This window comes from Lissotriton helveticus, chromosome 8, assembly GCF_964261635.1.
Source record: "Lissotriton helveticus chromosome 8, aLisHel1.1, whole genome shotgun sequence".
Classification (NCBI taxonomy): domain Eukaryota; kingdom Metazoa; phylum Chordata; class Amphibia; order Caudata; family Salamandridae; genus Lissotriton; species Lissotriton helveticus.
Genome location: NC_136069.1, coordinates 630,929,517 through 630,949,878, shown reverse-complemented (window position 1 = coordinate 630,949,878; position 20,362 = coordinate 630,929,517).

Genomic DNA, 20,362 nt, shown 5'->3' with positions numbered 1-20,362 from the left:
CAGTGGGGCAGTGGGGCCGTGTTGGGGGGATTCCGATGGACAATAACGAGCTAAAATGTATTATTTATTTGATCTTCCCTTGTTATCGTCAGTTGGAATCAACCCAACCCAGCCCCACCACCCCACCTCTGTTACCTGCATGGACTGCTGCTTCTTGCAGGGTGTTGTATAATGGATCGAAGTTAAGATGTCTTGTAAAGCACACAGCTGCCCCAGCAAAGGGGCGTCCCGGCGCTAAGAGCAATGATAGCACCTGAAAGCATGAACCCAACAAAACGAGAGAAAAAACAAAAGGCCAGTGGGCTGTTGAGCGCCATCATGGCAGACAGAAGAGCGTGGACTACAGAAAACCTATTGAGAAGGGAAGAGATGAGTCTTAAATGTTCTTCGAAATGCTATTAATGTCTTCCTCCTGGTCATCTATATTTTGGGGTAACGTTATGAGGTGAGCTTCAGTAGTCTAAAGAGGGCATCATAAATTGTATCTGATGAAAAATAAACTATATATAATATAACTAAGCACCTCCATCTTGCTATATAAGGCATATGGTGAGCCAAAAAGGCAACTCACAGTAAGAATAAAAGAATAACTTGCAGGAAGACGCTCCATTCAGCAACAACTATTTTAATAAAATAAATATAACATCCCAACCACATAGGGGAAGAAATATTGTTTTGCCCGTACCCCAATGCAATATCTATACCATTAGACACAGAGAGAGTAGACGAAAATAGGCAAAATGTTAAACTCTTTCATATTGTTCGACACCCCTTGGACAGAACACCTGCTCATAAGTCATTGGACAAATGAATGAAGTCACTTGAGAGAGGTTAAAACCAACAACACTTAGGGGCCGATTATGATGGCGGACGGACCTGAGTCCGTCCGCCACCATAGAGTAGGAGGGAACCTCCGCATTGCCTGCGGAGTTCCCTTCTGTGCAATTAGGATTTGACCGCCACCCTGGCGGTCACACCCTCTATTTTTACCATTGCGGCAGGTGCGGCTTCAAGCTGCATCCGCCGCAATGGTAAAAATGCATACATTGCATTTGTATGCAGAAAGCGGCAGGCACCGTGCGGTGCCTGCCGATTTCTGCATACAAATGCAGGGGGGTACCATAGGTAGCCCCCATGTGCACCCCCCACCCCCCTTCACCCAGGGGGCCCGCAACGGGCCCCCGCAGTGAAGTTACACATGCTGTTCCACGGCGGAAAACCCGCCGTGGAAAAGCATTTTTTACAGCCCTTCCTAATATGGCGGACGGTGTCTGAGAGACACCGCCACCATATTAGAGCTTTTCCGGCGCGGTTGTAAGCCAAGCGCGGCGGAAAAGCTGCGGACGGAAACCAGGACCCACCAGCCATCATAATGTGGCGGTGGGTCTTTGGTGGGTCCGCTGCGGTGTTTCCGCATCCTCCGGGCCGGCGGTGGCTTCCGCCGGCCCGGAGGATGCGGAAAAAACGCAATCGTAATAGGCCCCTAAATCTGGTAATTGGATAGTCACAACGCAGATGTGGGTGATAAGATAGATACACTTCTTGTGGCCAGCTTTTGGACTAGGAATTACCCAGATAAAGTCAAAAGAGAATCCTAGATTACAAATATCGCAGTCAAGCGAAAGGTATCAGGAGAAACAGACCACTGTACACCCTTTAATATAAAATTGTTCATTTTCATTAAAAAGCCTCATTTTTCTACCACCCTATTGACAAGATCTTCTCACCTTCCTCACTACTTTTGCTTCTTGTCTGTGCTGTCTTCATCTCACTGATGACTCAGTTACTGAGTTAATGCATGCACTGTAGACTGTTTAGCTCAATTAATGGACTGATGGCCCCATTATGCAACAGTGCACTGCCTCAAAACGTTATTTACTAATATTTCATGAATTGTGTAGCCCTCCGCCAATAAAAAGGGCCCTGGTAGACCTTTCATAAGTAGCAATGAGGCAATAGTCTAGAAAAAGGGAAAGTGTGGTTTTGGCTTGGGTATAATAATATTTATGGTTATTTAATGCAGGTCACCTTTAAGGTAATGCAGACAAGCTGAAATGGTTTCCGTTTGCATAGAATATCTTTATGTAAAAACATAGTGCTCAAATCAACGTGCAGTTAAAAAAAATCCATGCCAAAAATGTAGAGGGAATTATTTGACTATTTTGTTGAATATCAGCATTGCTTTAGTTAAACTGTGAGCAGTCTCTGAACATAATTGGTAAGGAGAAAATGAGTAGAAAAACATCTCAGTTTTATAAGAGAACCTATGGCTACAGAGGGGCTTAGCAATGCTGCAGAAGTGAAGAACACATACCAAAGTTAGTCATACTCTACCAAATCAGTTTCTACCAGATGAAAAACAGAGAAAGGAATCCTCAAAATGATCGTAAGTGAAAAGTCCTGTGTTAACATGAAAAGGTTTAAATTTGGTGTGCTGATTGGCTGCATATCGCAGCCATTCATTCGAGCTGGATACTGAGTGAACACCTTGGCAGTCGTGATCTAGCTCATTCAGAATTAGGGTCCCGGCTTTGCTGCTACTCACAAATGTCGGTTTAACATTAAAAAGGTTCTTTAAGATAAGTGTAATTGATACTGACACCAATGGCACGCCTTGTTTGTGGACATGGTGTGCACATACGACATGCATAACAATAAAGATTTAAATCTCATGGACAAATTGAGGTGCACTAGAAGACCTAGGAGTGGGTGTCATCTAGAGTAATAGAGGTGCCAAATGTCAATACACTATATCTTATGACAGGAGTGATTCTTCTACTGAGTCATGCTTCTAGGGTGAGAGAGTCAGTTCTACTAAAGCATCAGCCTAGAAACTCAGAGCTTAATAATCTTAAAAACTCTCACTGCTTTAAGGAACACAGATTCTGGTGGCCCACTTGACAAGCTATAGCAGTATCCTCAGCTAACATGTATTCTAGACACCATGTATATGACACCAAACCACCTATCACCACAAAAGAATTTAGGGCTTGATTACGAGCCTGGCTGTCATACGCATTACAACTCCAAAAGTTGTTGGGGCGGGACCCCACTGGCTGCATCACAGAACAGTTGTTCCCTGGCAGTGGCGGGGAGGTGGAGAGACGCACATTGTAGGTGAATCTACGGGAGCTGCCCTGACCCCAGTGTGACCACAGGGACCTCCTGAGAAAACTCCCCCCTCCCATGGGGCAAGTCAACCTTATTGCAGGGTCTATGGACCCACCTAGTGGAGAGTAATAGGGATTACTCCCACGGAGTGGCACTGCCAAAACAGTTGGTAAGATTAGAGCCCCCCCCCTTTTTATACTTGGTCCTGACGAATGCCATGTACCCATATGGACAATAGGCAGAAACATGTTGACCATCTTCAAAACTTCACAGCGGTGATGGGAAGATGGTATCCTTATTCACCGCATTCCTGATTTTAATCCCACACAGTCTCCCTTTTAAATAAAGGATTTATGGGTGCACTGTGATGGCTTTTTAATTCACTTTCTTTTTCTGGGCCCCCACTCACTTAGGAGTGCATCCCTGTCTCCAGGTGCATGCCCGCCCTTCATCAAATGCGGTTTTTGGAGGGCGAGGACTGGCAGATGATGAAGCATGACTCCGGGTGGAGTGTGATGCCAGTCTATCACTTTTTGTGAGATGCCCAACCATCTTTGGGCACCTCACTTTTTATGATTTGGTCTTAATCTGGGAACGGTCTCTACTGTGTTTACTAGTGGCAGAGCTGGGCCACATGTACCATGTTAAACCGCTTAGCATATAACAAGTTCCGCCCCTGCCAGCCATTTCATTGCGGGAGCACTGCCATGAAAAGGCTGGTGGTGGAGAAGAGACAATGGGGGCCCCCCATGTCCACTCGCCATGTGGACTCAGCAAGTGCCCCCCTGTCTGTAATCCCCCAAAGTTCTAGCACGGCATAGATGTCGCTGTCCATAATGTGCTGGAACTCTTTTGCTGTTCCCATTGCAGGCCTTTTTTCCAGGCACCGCCATGGGAAAAGCAAAGGACCTTCCACCGTACACTAGTTCGACTCGTAATACGGCTGGTGGTCTTTACGTGGCTTTGGCGCAACTGTGTCAGCGTGGAGCTGGTGCAACTGTGCCAAAGTCACAATCAGCCCCTAAGTTATTTGCTATGTGGTCATTAAGCCCAAGTCCCAAATGCCCTTTTAATATTGGATTTAGATGGCAGGGACCACCAATCAATTGCACCACTGATCATTCCTAAACAAATGAAGGTACCTTAAGCTTTAAGAATAGTTTTTGACTCTTCTGGCAACAACCACAGCTTCTGTCAGAAAGACTATAGCAGAAGAACCAACGGTAGTTTTGAACTCTTACAGGGGTATGGAGACAAGGTGTTATATGTTATGTTATGGGCAGTTGTTCAGCACATGATTTACCCTGGAAGTTATCCTTGTGATGAAAAGCAGGAGTGGCATGGGAGAAGCCATGGCTGATGTTATTGGAAGAGTCATAAATTCAGTTTCTTACAAAATTCAAGAACTGAGGCAGTGGCACTGATGTGTGGGAGTAAGTCCTTCCAGAGATGTTTCTTTGTAGTCCGCATGCTTATATTGCTCAAATAAACTCTGGATATCCTCTTGTTTGAATTCCGCAAGGTATTCTGAGGGGTCCTGCATTGACCATCTTCTAATAGCATTCTCTTTATAAATGATTGGAGAATTTTCAAAATTTCCTTGATTGTTTTGAGAAAGTCCGACATTCACATTCACAAGCCAAAATATATGGGAAATGCTGGGGAAGGTGTATAAGCTTCCAAATCTAGAGAACGTTTTTTGTTAGCTGCTAAGAACGAGAACTGTTGGTGCTTGCACTGTACACATTGCAATAACCCAATTAAAAACAGCACATTCAGTCATCTCCACAGTTGGCCCCGTTCACAAAGCCATTTCCTGTGTAAGTCTCTTTAGTAGTGCAAAAAGATTGCTTTATGAGTATACATCGAGATGTGGTATTCACAGAACCTGCATATATCCTTTTAAAGAGATGTGTTTGTACATCGCACTTTGCACTTTAGCATTGGAGTGCAATTGGTTCTGTGATCATCAATTTGCACATTGCACTCTGGCTCTTTAGTACTGAAGTTGGAACTGGCTGTGTGACTTACTACTTTGTTTGTTCCGTGCATAATTGTACACTGCACCTTGGCACTTTAGTATCGAAGCTGCAATTGGTCATGTGATTTGCTAATTTGCTTGCCCCCTGCATATTTGCACATCGCACCCTGCACTTTAGCATTGAAGCTGTAATTGGTTATGTGTGATACCCACGTAATATTTTATTGATTAGCTGTAGATCTATACTTGGTGAAGGATTATGCAACTGACAATGAGAAATACCTAAGCGACGAGCCTGTAATATAATCCATGTTTAGTCACACTCTTTTATCAACGATGGATTATGTGAAATGTATGTACTTTTATAGATAACACATATCCGAATAAAGATCATGATTGAGATGTGTATGTGTCCTACTCCACTGGAATGGCATGTACATTCCAGGGTAGGGATGCCATTGAATGGGTTGGTCTCAATCCCACCTTGTAAACATTTGGAGAATTACTCTTTACTGGATTGGAAGTAAATGTTGGTAATGGGAAGCGAATTTTCCCAAGCTGGTGTGGATGTAGGATAAGAAATTGCTCTGTATAGAAAGATTTTCATGGAATGCTCCTTCCAACGTGACTGTTGACAGCATTCTTGGAAACCTTTGCCACTTACAAAAATTAGGAAATATGTTGTCTTTTTGAGGTACTTTACCCATAGCTATTCATTTGACTTTTCTTTTAAAGTGGGCCCACAGGAAAGAAGATTACACTTAGAGAGTGTGCCACATGCACTTCACAAATTGTCCTTTATGTAGTGAAATGCTCATGGTGAATTTACTATGTGGAACTAACTGCCTGAAAAGTTTACATTCGATTCCCTGAACATACATTCAAGGTCTGACTAAAATGATTTACAGCACCATTAGCCAAATACTTCTTTTAATACACTTAGGAAATTCATAAAATCAGATTCCAAGTCGTTGAAGTTGTGAATCCGTTATCATGAGAAAGAAACAGAGGCAAACACTGCTCCAAAACAAATCATGACTGATTGACTACATGAGTTCAATCAATCCAGAGGTTTAAATGAATTGGGTAATTTTGCTCTAGCTAAAATAGCCAGACAGTGATTGATGTTGTAACTAGATGTCTGCTAAGGACTGTCTATGTTGTTCTGCTTTTGACTCTAATTTTGGTATTTATTTTCATTATTATTTGCAGGTGGGTAGCATAATATTATTATGCACCAGATTAATTTCATTTCGATTTGGGACAGCCCACAATGAATGACAGATAGTATCGAACTTGATGGGCATTTGTTATTACTTTCAGTTTTTTTATAAATTGCATTTTTTATTTTCTTGACTGCTAGCAATTATACCAAATTGTTGTCATTTATTTGCTCGTTAAGTTGTAGCTGGACATTTTTCCAAAGAAGTACTGCCAATTCATTAACTAAATTATCTCAAAACATCGATAATTTAACTAGAACTGTCATTTCATCATTTAATTTGATTCGTTTTTTACCCATGTATTAATTTCTTTAAATTATATATTTAACTATTTTGATGGTAATGTAAAACTGTTGTTTTGCATGTTATGGTAGCTTCAATTGTGTGAATGTAAATATTTTAAATGAAGTGCTTTTTTTTTCATACTCATGATGGTGAATGTATTAAAAATGAAGCGGTTATCTCTTTTGGATCGAATATATGATTACAAATTCATTGGTCGACATAGAGTAGTTTTCTTTTCTTTCTCCTTGCCAGGCTCTAAAACATGTTGTTTACATTCTTTTTGTATATGGATGATGTGAGGTGCTTTAAGGTTGTACATTTAAACACAGATGTTCGACTCAGTGGGTCTCAGTCATGAAAAAATAAAATAAAAGTATAAACGTAGATTTACACTGCTGCCTGAGAGTATTTTTACGTTTCTTTCTATTTACAAATTTTCCCTGTAGTATGCCTGAAATGCTGTGCTAGGACAATTTTGCTAGGTTTACTGCTGGAAATATTTTGTGACTTTGCACAGGGCGAATGAAGGGTCTTGCGCATATGCACATTTTTTACCCAATTCCTTTTTGTATTCTGGGCAGGTGTAAAAAAGGTGAATTTGACTATACACTTATGTTTGTGACCGAATTCATCTTTTTGAATAGGGCCTAGTGTTCCAAAGAGGGATGTGAAACAAAGTAAACATCTCTTGCAAATTTAAAGTAATTCTACTAAATATACTAATTACAATCCATATTTCTTATGGGCTACTGTATTTGTATCCTTCATGTTAAAAATCAGGCCTTTCCTTTTCCTTCTCTTTTAAGTTGTTGTAAAAAATCGTGTGCATTCATACCGTTTTAACTCATGAGAAAAGGGTACATTAATTTTTAGAGCCAACTGGCACTCCATCTATGAATGTTTTTAATCGTAATGCATTTATTATACAATGGAAGGTTTTTGTAACCTCAACTCAGTTTTTACGAATTAATGATCAATTTCACTGAATCTGACAAACAGTGATTAAAATATATTTTTTCAAAGGTCTAATTATTTTGAAACACGTTTTTTATACATTTAAGAGTCTCGTGGTCACAATGCTGAGTAGGTAATTTTTTTTTGCTTTTGTTTGATTTAAAACAAAATGTAATTGCATCACAGCGATAGTTTCCACTAGTATTAATAGTTTTGCAATCCATCTATTGTCACGTGATTACCTTATTTGAACAGTCAAACACTGTAATTAAGGAACTTGAATTGTATTACAACGTTTTTTCGTACATTGTAGAAAACCTACCATTTTATTTAGTCCTCTGACCTTTTCACCCTAATAGAAAGGGAGCAAGCATAATTTTCTGGAAGTGGGATACAAACACAGAAAGAGATACTGTGTAAAAGCAATACGGGGGATGTGTACATCAATGATTTCCAGGACATGTACATTACTTATTCAGTGGCATACTGTCAACTTTAACAAATGTCTGCACCATGGCCAGGTCCGTTCAATGTATTAACACTTTGGATAATAGGTGTATTGTAAATTGGCTAAAAATACATGCTGTATATTGCTAAACAATATGTAAAAAATGGTTAAATATTATGAATGATTTAATACACACATTCAAGGTATATAAGAAAATTGAAGCCTTGTATATCTATGTGAGAAATATTAAATATGTTATTTTTAAAAGACATTGATGATCTAATAATGCTGTGCAATTAAAAAAAGGCATGGACTTTTTCTTGCACTGTCAAGTAAAATAATTTGCATAGTCTGTCGAAGGAGAGTATACCTGACCAATAACCAATATAACATAAATCCAGCGCTACTGGAGGGAGATCACGGAGGTCATGACTGCGGTTATGGGCCTCGAGGTATCATCAGAGGCTAGATAGCTGATTTTGGGTATTTCCGGGGAAGAGAAGGGGCCCAGGTACCTCAGATTGTGGTTGTCACTGGCAGCAGGGGTGGCTAAGCAAAACATTGTGAAAGCATGGGGAGCAAATAGACCCCCGGATATCCGGAACTGGAAGAATGATATAGATTGGTGCCAACTAGCGGGACATGAGGTATATCAGAGCCAGGGTTGTCCTCGCAAGTACGAGAACGTTCGGGGCAACCGGGCACAATATAGGGGGACCTGAGGAAGGCTAGGGTTGGGACACAGAGAGGGTCGGGAAACATCTCCTGCTGAACCTGGTTTGGGGTAGGATACTGCGCTGAAGGCAATGTGTGTACACTATATTTTACAAGATAATTATTGCCGTAGAATGTGTAGTCTGTACTCCCCACAATTGATCTGTGGTTTGTATTTAATATTTGACATGTATTGTTGTATGCTGAGCAACCACTGAATAAAAAAAAATATTTAAAAAAAACAAAAACATTGTTGTATTGGGGTGAGCAGTGAGGAAGGGAGAAGAGTAGAAATTCTGTTCTCATAGCGTTCAGTTTGAGGGGATTGTGTGCTGGCCAGATTGAGGTTTTCCTAAGAATGTCATTGAGGTTTGTGATGCCATAACTTGAGGACATTTTTGGGTATAGTTGCGTGTCATCTGCATACATGTGGTAAGTTACGTTTGCTTGTTTGAAGATCTCTGTTAGCGGTTTCACGTATAGATTGAAAAGTGTAGGAGATATGGTGGAACTTTGAGGCACTCCCATCTTGATCAGGTATATCTTTGATAATGAGCTTTCCAATTGTATTTGTTGTGAGCGTTCGTGGAGAAATGAGTTGAACCAAGCGAGAATGTTGCCAGAGAGCCCTATTCTGTACTAGAGTATCTCCATAGGTCAGTCGTGATTGGATTTAGGTGATTTTTGTTTGTTTCACAGATCAATTATTTTAAAACCTGATTTGCTTTTTGCACAAATACATTCTTTTTTATCATTGCTCAATGGTATAAAGGGGGAGTACAATGGAAGTCATTTGTATTTCACAATTATGAACTGAAAATAACCTTTGCTTAATTTGCTTTTTGGCAAAAAAAAAATTCTCAACACAAATTCAAGTGAAAATAATTGAAGAAGTCAAGAATCATGCGTAATGCTAGATCTTCACATATAAGGCAATCAGAAATAACTGCCTCAGGCAGACAACACCATACTGGAAGCTGGACGTCACCAGAATGGACAGAATAACAGCAAAAAATTAGTAAATCAGAAAAGAGGACTTCTCGTATACTGCACCAAAATCTGTAGTAACATCAATATCAGAATATATTTTCAATCTGCAATTCAGGAGGACACAACACCACTAAACTTTAGAAATTCCCACTCTCAAATAGGATGCCTTTTATAAATCGTCACATGTCACAACGTGGGACACTGTTCATGATCAGTGCTTCATTACTTGCCATCCATGCACTGAAACCTATGCCTATACTCCTGGGAGCTGTAGTGCTTCGAGGACTATAACCAGGGTTGAGGATCTGTCAATATAATGTGTTTCTTTGCCTAAGCAATTTGCAAATCAGATAGGAAACGGCAAAAAATCTAATTGATGAGGAAAATTGATTCTTTTTTTAACATTCCTCATTGAAAAGATTTTAAATATAAATAAAGTTGTTGACATTGCACAGCTAAAGATTTCAAATAAGGTTAAGCTTTATATTTTGGCAAAAAAAACAAACTAACTGAGCTTTAGCCAGGGCATGTTATTTGCAAGTCGAAGAAAGAAACCCTATCTCTGCTAATGCCTAATGCTAATGATGGACTGTCAATTGTCTCTTTCCTTTATCTTTGAAAAAACGGATGCTAGATCATATTGTGTAAACACATTTTTGAGAAGTCTGCAACTTGCACTAGAGGGCCTTGGACCATTGTGAGCAAATTTTCAAAGTGCTACCTAGCACTAGCATATTAGCGCTGAAATAACACCTTAGTTACATTGGCAGCCGAAGTCTGACTGTTTAAGTGCGCAATGCCTAAAACATTCAGACTGTGCCGTGCAAATATTATTTTTCACGCCATATCACAAGTTATGTCCCATATAGCTCAAGGTCACTTTGGTATTACAGAAGGGGCCATAGACACTTACACAGACCTTCTGTAGTAAGATAGTGCGGGCTCACATATAGCGCTGGACCTAACTTGATGGCTGTGGTTGTTTCCTCATTTTCATGGTTACCGCGTGCAGATTAGGGAAACGCTTTGGCGCTGCGCCCTGCCTTATCATAGATGCAATGCATAGGCAAAGAGGATGTCAAAGGTGCACTGACTATGTGCCACTAAGAGATGGTGCAAAGCCAGTGTGCCCCTGAGGACACCCCCTGAAATTGGGAAAAGAGGGTCCCATGGACCCTCCAAACATCCCTCTGCAGATGGGTTCAGTATCTAACTGCACTCGCTTGTAGAAAATGTCTGCCCCCTCCGCTAGTACTGCAGGCCAGGTGTCTCCTGTTCTGTGAAAGGCGGAATTCTTGCTTTAACCCCGTGGGTGCTCGTGACGGAACCATTCCATCACGAGCCACGGTGGGGCTGTGCTGGTGACGGAATGGTTCCGTCACGGCCCGGCCGCCGTGCCTGCGAGGCGCGGATTCCGCGCCTGCGCTGGGCGTTCCATTGAGCGGGCGGGGCCGTGGCGGAACAAATCCATCACAAGCACAGCGCCACCGCGGCTCGTGATGGAGTGGTTCTGTCACGAGCATGGTGGCGCCGCGCGGCCCCCCTCCCCCTAGCGCCGCGGCGGAAATACTGCCGCGGCCAAGAGGTTAAACAGCTGCACCGCCTCTTATGCGCTGCCCTCAAGGGCAGTCTTAAGATTGCTGATGGCCTGAGGGCATTGCATTATATGAAAAAGGGTACGCTGACCCTATTTGTACCCGGCACACCTCTTTAAAGGTACTTCATGGCGCAAAACATGGACAGTGCTCCCTAAGTATAATATGGCCGACGATTGGTGACTCTGCATCTTTGAAACCACACTGAAGAGCTGCTGCTGCTTCTGAGATAGTGAACTCCTGCTGCGCCAGACAGTGGAGGGTGGTGTTCCCTTCCTTAGCACATATTTCTTAGAACCAGAAAGCTACACCTTTTACAACAGCACGCAAGCTCTCGAGCTTAAAGCAAGGCGCATGACATCTCCTGGGGGTGAAGTTGACAATTGGAAAAAATCATGTGTTTGTCTCATGAAAGAGTTGTTCCTAACTTTCTGCCTTGAAACCATTGTGCTGTTTGGAGAAGTTTGCAGTAAAGGGCTCCATCAGGCTGGTATTAGTAAAGACAAAGGCATACACTCAGATACTTCAGCAAGGAGAATTGTTGGCTTTCTCCATTTGCATAAATAACAGTGTAGCCATCTCTGCAGGGCACAGAACACTATCCAGCAGAGGCACCGAGGTATGGGACAGAGGTGAGATGTATACACACATTTTAAGGCTGCTCTCATTAATGTATCTGGAGTGAGTTTTGAATGACAGAGTTACATCCGCATCTGAAATTGGGAGTATAGGACAAGGGACAAGGGGTGGTTCACAGACTGGTTAGGGTCTGATGCTTCAAGGAATAAATAGCCCATATTAACAAGCAGCGTTGCTCATTATTACAGGGCTTTGCTACTTTTAATAAATGTTATTTGCTTGATCATTTAAAAACTAAAATTTGTAGATAAATGCAACTACTTTGTCACAAAATATCTGCTTCTGATGAGAAAAAAACTTGTATAGACTCCTTAAAAGTATCGCACACCCAATAAGTATTGTCAATATATTATTTTCTAAGGGTGCAACAGGCCAGATGGAAAAGTACCTGTATTATCCATTAAAAGCATAATAACCCTCTTCTAAAGTGCCTCTGAAGTTGGATAAAGCCATATGATTTATGCTGAAAAGTGCTGGTAAGTATTGAAAACTATTGAGAAATGCTAGGGCTGACCTCCTGAAATAACATAGCAGCTCTGCTCAAACGTGCACCACTGTCCGATTAAAAGTATAAGAATCCTGCTGAAAAGTGCTCGTACTATCCATTAATGGTGCAGACCTGCAGAGAAGACTGGTTTTGGCTCATTACAAGAACTACCGGCTTTTGAAAAGTGCTGGTACTTCCCACTTACTGTATAACAATCCGGTGAATAATCTCTGGCAATGTCCATTTTACTATGCACTCTGTGCTGAGTATTACTGATGCTGTTATGTTAAAAGCATAGAGGATCTGGTACTGTCCATTAATGGCAAAGCAACTTTACTGAGAATTGCTTGTACTGCACAGTTATTGTATAGTAGTTCTGCTAAGAAGTGATAATACTCATGTTAAAAAGCGTGAGAGCTTGCTGATATGTCCTACAAATGTTACTATAAAACTATGGAGGTCTGAAGAAAAGTGCTGATAATATTTCATATATCATAGGGTAACTTGCTGAATGAAATGTAGGTTAGGCTGCTGAATAGTGGGGTAACCTTCTGTAAAGCGTTGATAGTATTACATTGAATGTATGGTCGCCTGTTTGAGGTATGCTGGTAAAAGTCACATTTGAACTATATTCTGTTTGTTGAGCTGCACCAGTGCTAACAATAATGGTGGCATGAGTTCATCAGTACATTTTCGATATGTAGCTTATCAGCTGCCTGTCACCATGACCCACTCGCCCAATCATATTGTTTACCCTCCTGAGCTCACCATACTACCTTCCCGATTTCCCACAACTGAAGTGAAAGGGTGTGCTTTGTCAATTTTAAGAACTCTTTTTGCATTGTGTAGCACTCTGCTGGCATTTGCTCATGATTAATGCCCAGCCAGATTTGCCTAAAACTCTTTGAGTGTGTGAACACGTGCAGGCGTGAATAGAAGCAGTACATTTTAGAGCCTGTGTATGAGAAGAGATCAATGCTTAATTTGTAGAAATGTAAGTGCCAGGGTCCAAGGTTTCCACTTCAACTGGTACCACCTTTATTCCTGCCACTGCTGCCAAACGCCAGTGCCAACTTTACTTTCTAATCTTGGTCACCCCTTGAAATGCTAGCTCTGTATGTGTTTATTAGTGTATTGAACTGTTAAACATTCAGACGAGTTGTGCTCAAACATAGGCAGAGAACACCACCTTGTGGTGTACTCTGATAAATGTCAGTGTTTAAAAGTAAGTTCTGTAGCCAAACCCCGACAAACAACTGCACAAATTAAGTACTGGAAAAGATTCTACCTGCAAAAAAAAGCGTCTTAATGATTGATCTTATAAGATACAGCTTCTTCTCTGTGGTGTGCAAAGCAATGTAAATACCGAACCCTCTTTGGAGCAGATTTGATGAATAATAAAATAATGGAGGAAGAAGATATCATCATGGTTGAAAAGCACAGGCACCATCATTTCGTGCCCACTTGCTGGAATGCCAGCAAATAGGGGCACAATACAAGGAAACTCATGGCATAGAGTTCATTACAAGTCAGAAAATTAAAATTCGTGCAGAATTTGAGCATATTTGAATTCTGCCCATTTAACACGGGTTTTGTCTAATTTCCAAAACAGCGATGCTATTCCACTTAGAGATTTGTTAACACCACTTATGTGGATGATAAACCATTGCCTGCTAGCACTAGCAAAAGGCTGATGCTAGGAACACACTTTTCCCCTTTCACATACTATACTCCATTAAAATCTGGGGGGGATATTTACAAGAAAATGCGGGAGCGTGGTGTTATGCCAAATTTGGCAACACCACACTCTCACAGTTTCAAAACGTAATGATGCGTCGTATTTACAAAAATATGGTGGACCTCTGTTTCCCTTAGTGCTGGAGCTAAAAAACCTGCCTTACCCCAGCGCAGGCACCCTTGCACCATGTTACAAGGGCGTCTGTGCTGCAGGGGTAATTGTTTATGTGCACATAAATAATCAATAATGTCGATTTGCTCTTTCTACGTGTGATGCAGAATGCAGCACACATAGAAACAGCAAAAAACAAGGAGCAATGAATAATTCATCCCCGTATCCCCATTCTAAGACCAGGTATTACCTGGCCTTAGTTATTGGCGCTGCCCCATCCTTTTGAATATGGGGCAGTGTCAAAAAGCAGTGTGTGTTGTGGTGGAACGCCCACTGCAACACCCATTGCCTGCCCCTTTGCATCAGCAGACTGCAGCGGAAAGGGGCATATTTGCAAGGTGGCATTAAGCCATGTTAAGTGGCTTAGCGCCACCTTGCAAATATGAGGAATGGCTCTCAGTGCCACCGGAGTGTCAGAAAAAGTGATGCTCTGATGGCGTTAGGGGTTTGTATATATGCCCCTACATTACTGGTAATATCGCAATTACCGGTTGCAAAAGAGAAATATGTAGAATAGTGTTACCACGAAAGGCCCGACAAATTCTGGATGAGGGGTAGTGTTGTATAACATGGAAGACACAATTCAGAATGTTTCCCTTTGTGCCAGCCAGTTTCGGCATGACTGGCATAATGCACAACGCTTTAAGTCATGAAAACAGGGGTTGGGTTACATGCACTGCACAGCTTTTCCTAATTTGCACCGAATTTCTATTTAGCTACTTATTACAAACTATAAATGCTCTGGGCCTCATTTATGAAAAGTGACGCATCGCTGCGTGAAAACAGCGATCCGTCACTTTTCATTGTGCCCTCCTTGCGACACCAATGATGCGCCATATTTACAGTATGACGCATCATTGCGCAAGGAGTTACAGATACGTCAGTATTTCTGACGTATCTGTATGGTGCAAAAGTGACGCATTGCTGGAGTGTCACAAAAGTGACGCAACTCCAGCAATGTGTCCTTTCACATGGTGCAAGCCCCATGTGAAAGGGCCTGCGTCAGTCTTACGCCTTCTGTGAGGCAAGAGTAAGAAATTGACGCATTTGCGTCCTAGAATTGGCGCAGTGAAATCTGATAGATTTCACTGCGTCACTTCTATGACCTTTTCTTGCGTCAGAACGCCCACCCTGCATACATTATACCTGACGCAGGTATAATGTAGCGCAGGGGTTTACAAAGTGACGCATCTACCTAGATGCGTCACTTTGTAAATATGGTGCAGCAAGGCACATTTTTTACGCTGCTGGTGCATCACAAAAAGTGACGCACCGGCGCGTAAAAGTGACGCACGACCTCATAAATGAGGCCCTCTGTATTTTGCACAGCATCTTTTTGGAGTGGTTAGCGCTTTTATGTGGCGACAAATACCTATGTATCTCACTTTATTTGTATTTGCTGTTTCAGTGTAGCAGTTCGGGCGGCTTTACTGTAGCAGGCCAGGTACACGCAGCAGTAACAGCTTATTCATCCGCCGAGGCAAGTGAATGGGCACGAAGAGGCCAATTAACCGACCGCTCTTGGCCTTTCGCTCTCACACACAAATTCTGCACCGCACACCGGCTCCCTTTGACGTATTATTTTAATTTATCCGGGATCTTTTGATTCCCGCAAAAAAAGAGGTGAGCAAATGTAATAATGCGCGAAAGTTCCTTTATCGTAAAAGGGCCTATAATTTCAGGCATTTAATAAGGTAGATTTATTCTAGGTAGTTTAGCCTGCACATTCACTCAAGCAGTCCTCCCCAAAGACAACATTAAAAATGTGATTAGTTAGCTGCCATCAATAACACAAAATAAGAAAACACTCTCTGAAGGGACAGCTTTGCGGAGGGCACCGCACAGTGTGCAGTAAAAAATATATGGCCTAATAAGTTTACATGTGCAGGCTCATTTGTTAAAACTCTTGAATTTCTAATTTGTGTCGGAAAGATAAATGAATGGGGCCCGGGTAAAGTGTGAGATTAATGCTGATAGATGGCGAGTCGCTTTTTCGCTCGCCTCTTACTTCCACACCACCCAGTAGGCAGTTTATGGGAGCACCACATGTAAATAAAAACAGGAGAACATTATTTACCTTGATCAAGGCCAATTACGAGCCGTATTGTTCTTTCCGAGTTTATGGTTTGGAAGTAAATCATGCTTATCTAATTATTGTTTAATGCCTTTTAGTAATCAAAGCCGCAGAAAATGTAATTAGATGCTAAAAAGGATGACCGCCGGGCGCTGCACATTTGTGCGAACTGATGACATGCAACCTCTGGGATGGCTTTGCTCTGTGCAGCAGGTCAGGGAAGATAAGGGGGCCTAAAGGCAGTGATTAGCCTTACTTGCTCGAATTCAGCCTGTAATGGGGATGCAGATAAGATACAAAGGGGCTGTTAAAATAAAGAAATAGAAAATATTGAGTGAGGCATCTTTTTTTCTTTAAAAGTGTATGTGAAAGCTAAACTAAGGAGCGACTCTGTTGATTAAAGAGTTATGAATAGCACCAAAGGCCAACCAGGTGTCAGCCAACTTTATTTTTAAACTCCGCCAAGGCAGGACAGAGACAGACATCAGGCCTGGGCACCAAAATGGAGGTGCCCCCTATCAGTGAGTCAGATAGCTGAATAAGTGGCCCACATTTGCAAAACGGGGCAGTTTTGAACTTGCAAAGACCGTCTATATACGCGGTTTGCAAGGTATGGGAGAGTGCACATCCTTCTGCTTGCTGCACCTAATGTTTGTGGTAACATCAAGGAAATCAACAGTAAAAACTAGCCAATCGGACATTAAAACCTGCCCAAAAAACAGAAATCTGTCAGACGAGCCCTTTTGATACTCCCAAATCGCACTAAAGATCAATTCGACCCTGAATTCTACCTTTGTTTTCAACATCAAACTTATCAAGTGTGGCTCACATACAAAAGCTAATCCCTTCACCTCAAACTCAACCCAGACAAAACTGAGCTGGTTTTGACTGGTGGTGCATCCAGTCCCTGGACCTCTATGTTTTGGCCCCTTTCACTTGGTCCCTCTCCTTCACCTTCTTATTCTGTTAAAACACTCGGGATCATGTTAAACCAAAATCTTACTCTGCACTCTCAGATTAGTATGGTGGTGTCTTCTTGCTTCTTCACTCTTCGTACTATCAGGAAAATCTCTAGATTCTTCTCCCTTCCCGCCCTCAAACTTATCATGATGGCAATGGTTTTATCACGGCTGGACTACGGTAACATCCTATACAACGGCGTCCCGGCTTACGCCCTTCGACGCCTACAGCTGGTTCAGAATCAAGCGGCCCGCCTCATTTATGGCCTCCCTAAATTCCATCATGCCACCTCTGTACTGAAGAACTTGCATTGGTTGCCCATTAGGGAGAGGGCCCTTTTCAAACTCGGCTGTACTGCGTTCCAGGCCCGAGCTGGAACTGCCCCAGCCTTTATAAACTCGGCAATCTCCAGCTATACACCAGCCAGAGAGCTTCGTTCCTCCTCCCAGTCCCTTCTTTCCGTCCCTCGCTTCAGGAAGAGGAGGATGGGGGGGCAAAGTTTGCGGTTCTCGGCCCCATTTTTTGGAACTCCCTCCCTCCCAATATCCGATCCATCCCACTTTACCCTGATTTCCGTAAGGCTCTGAAAACTCATCTCTTTCTGCAAGCATTCCCAGCCTAGTTCCCTCACAGCTGCTATCCAGGTTTTAAAGTTCTCAGCGCCAAGAAACCGCTAGGTAGAAGTGCGCTCTATAAGTGTTTTTAAATTCAAATTCATTGTTTCCAGCTGTTATGGCTGTGCTGGTTTCAGCCGCAATACAGGCATAGTTTCCATGGCAGAGAGCCAGTAGGTGAAAAATAAAATTATATTAACTTTCATTTTATTTTTCACCTGCTGATTCAGCCAGGGAGTGCAGGGAGGGGCATGGCCGGGGCATGGGAGGGGGAGTAGGACTTTTTCTTGCGCTGTAAGTGCGCATGTGTGTTTGGCCGACCGTTTCAGGCCGACCAAACACACATGCGCACTTAGAATTCTCCAACCTGGCTGTATTGAACAGTCAGGCTGGAGAAACAGCACAGACTCTGTGTCCTAAGTGGAGCGTCAAAGCAGTCCGCTCAGGCCAATCTCCGCACTGCTCTCAAGCGTGGGAGAAGCACGGGGATTGCACAGTGAGTCTCTGAGGCTGGCTGAGGGGCTGCTTGGACCCACAAAGCATCGGAGAACCGAAGCAGCGTCAGGTAAGTTTTTTATTTTCAAACCTGAGCTCTCTTCTGTGCTCCACCTCCTGCGATCCCCCTGCCCCTCTCGCTCCCCTCACACCGTCACCACCTGCCTCACCGCTGTTTACATGCATTGGCTGCCCCTGCATAATATCAATGAAGATGGGAAAAGAGGCAAGGCAGAGGCATTCAGAGGACCTGGAGAATAAGCAGACCAGCTGGAATGTCTAAATAACCAAGATGGCCTTGGGATGTAACCTCTGTTAGTTGCTCCCTTGGCCCAGATTTGCCATTGATACTAATACGCGCACCATCCCCATGCTCTAAAGATCTTCTCCCCCTGAAATGAAGATTGCAACCATTATTTGCCTGCAGTCTGATTTTGGCCACCCCACATCTCTTGACTAGCAGATTCTTTGGACAGCAAATATATCTAGCAGGTTACTCTGCTCGCCCTTTTGGCCCTCACAGCACAACGTTCAATAGAGTGTGATGGTGGATATTTGATTTCCTTCCAGTCATTTAAAGTACTGTGGCAGTCTGGACCCTGTTACAAGTTCATTGTGTGAGCCAAGGCTGGCCTGATAGGCCAGTTGGAGTTTTCAGTGCCCATTATCACCAGGGGTTTCCTGTCAGTGAGGGGCAATGACAACTGACCTCTAGTTCTGACCGCCTAAATTAGGTGGACGGAACTAGAGTCCTGTCTCCGAGGAGATTAATCAGATATGCTGAATGCATTGTCTCTGAGTCCTGTCAATGATTCAATGTAGCACTCAATAACTTTGGGTTGGGCCTTTGTAAGTTACTCCTGGCCTGATACTTATTAATTTTGTGCTTCATCAAAGATGTCTTCTTACTCAAAATGTTGTGTCATTGCTCGAATTATGCACAGCTTCATGCTGATTGAGGGACATTCTTCACATGTTTTCTTAAGTTCAGTCAACAAACTGACTACTCTCTGGTGTCGATCTATAAATAGCATTCCCTGGAGGTTACCTGCTGCATGCTTAAGTAAATGTAGTGTGCATGGTGGCCATATTGGGGTATGAAATAGAAATCTCAGCCTAATTCTAAAATCTACCTTTTGTAAATCTTATAATCTCGCATCTGCATAATTGGTTGATGATTTAACTATTGTTTTGTGCTTTCTAGAGTATTGCTTTCTTTTTGCTATGTTTTTGGTCCTGTTGAGACTGCAATCCAGCCTACCAATACATGTACTCTGACCCCTAAACATAGTATACAATGTGTCAAGACAATCGGCACAGTCAATTAAAAAAGTCACTGTAACAAAAGAGCAGGATGTGCGGTAGTGGCATGAAAGTTAAAGGTCAGATGTAAGTTGATATATAGGTATTCAGTCGGTGGTCAGCAATAGGCAAAATGGCGCTCTAAGGTCTATACTGGTACAAATCAGTTATGGCAGGTAATCTGGCACGGTGTACAAGGCAGGGAAAAACCACCAAATCCCCACGTGTGTGGCCAGCAGAACACTCTAATATATATACAAATCCCCTGCACACGTTTAAAAGTAAAATACATAACGTTTCATAAAATATCACAATGATTCTTGTCTTTGTATTTTCAGATGTCTTTAATTTAAGATCTCAAACCTTCTTAGCCAACACGTCGTTGTTACAGGGGATTACCCCGCAACTTCTTTAGGGCTAAGGGAATATATAAACAAGTACTTGTTCATGTATGCAATGGTAGTAAGGAAACTTTATCTTTATCTTTTATATATTCCCTTAGCCCTAATGAAGTTACGGGGTAATCCTCTGTAACAAAGACAAAACACGTGGTGTCTAAGAAGGCTTAAGATCTTGAATTA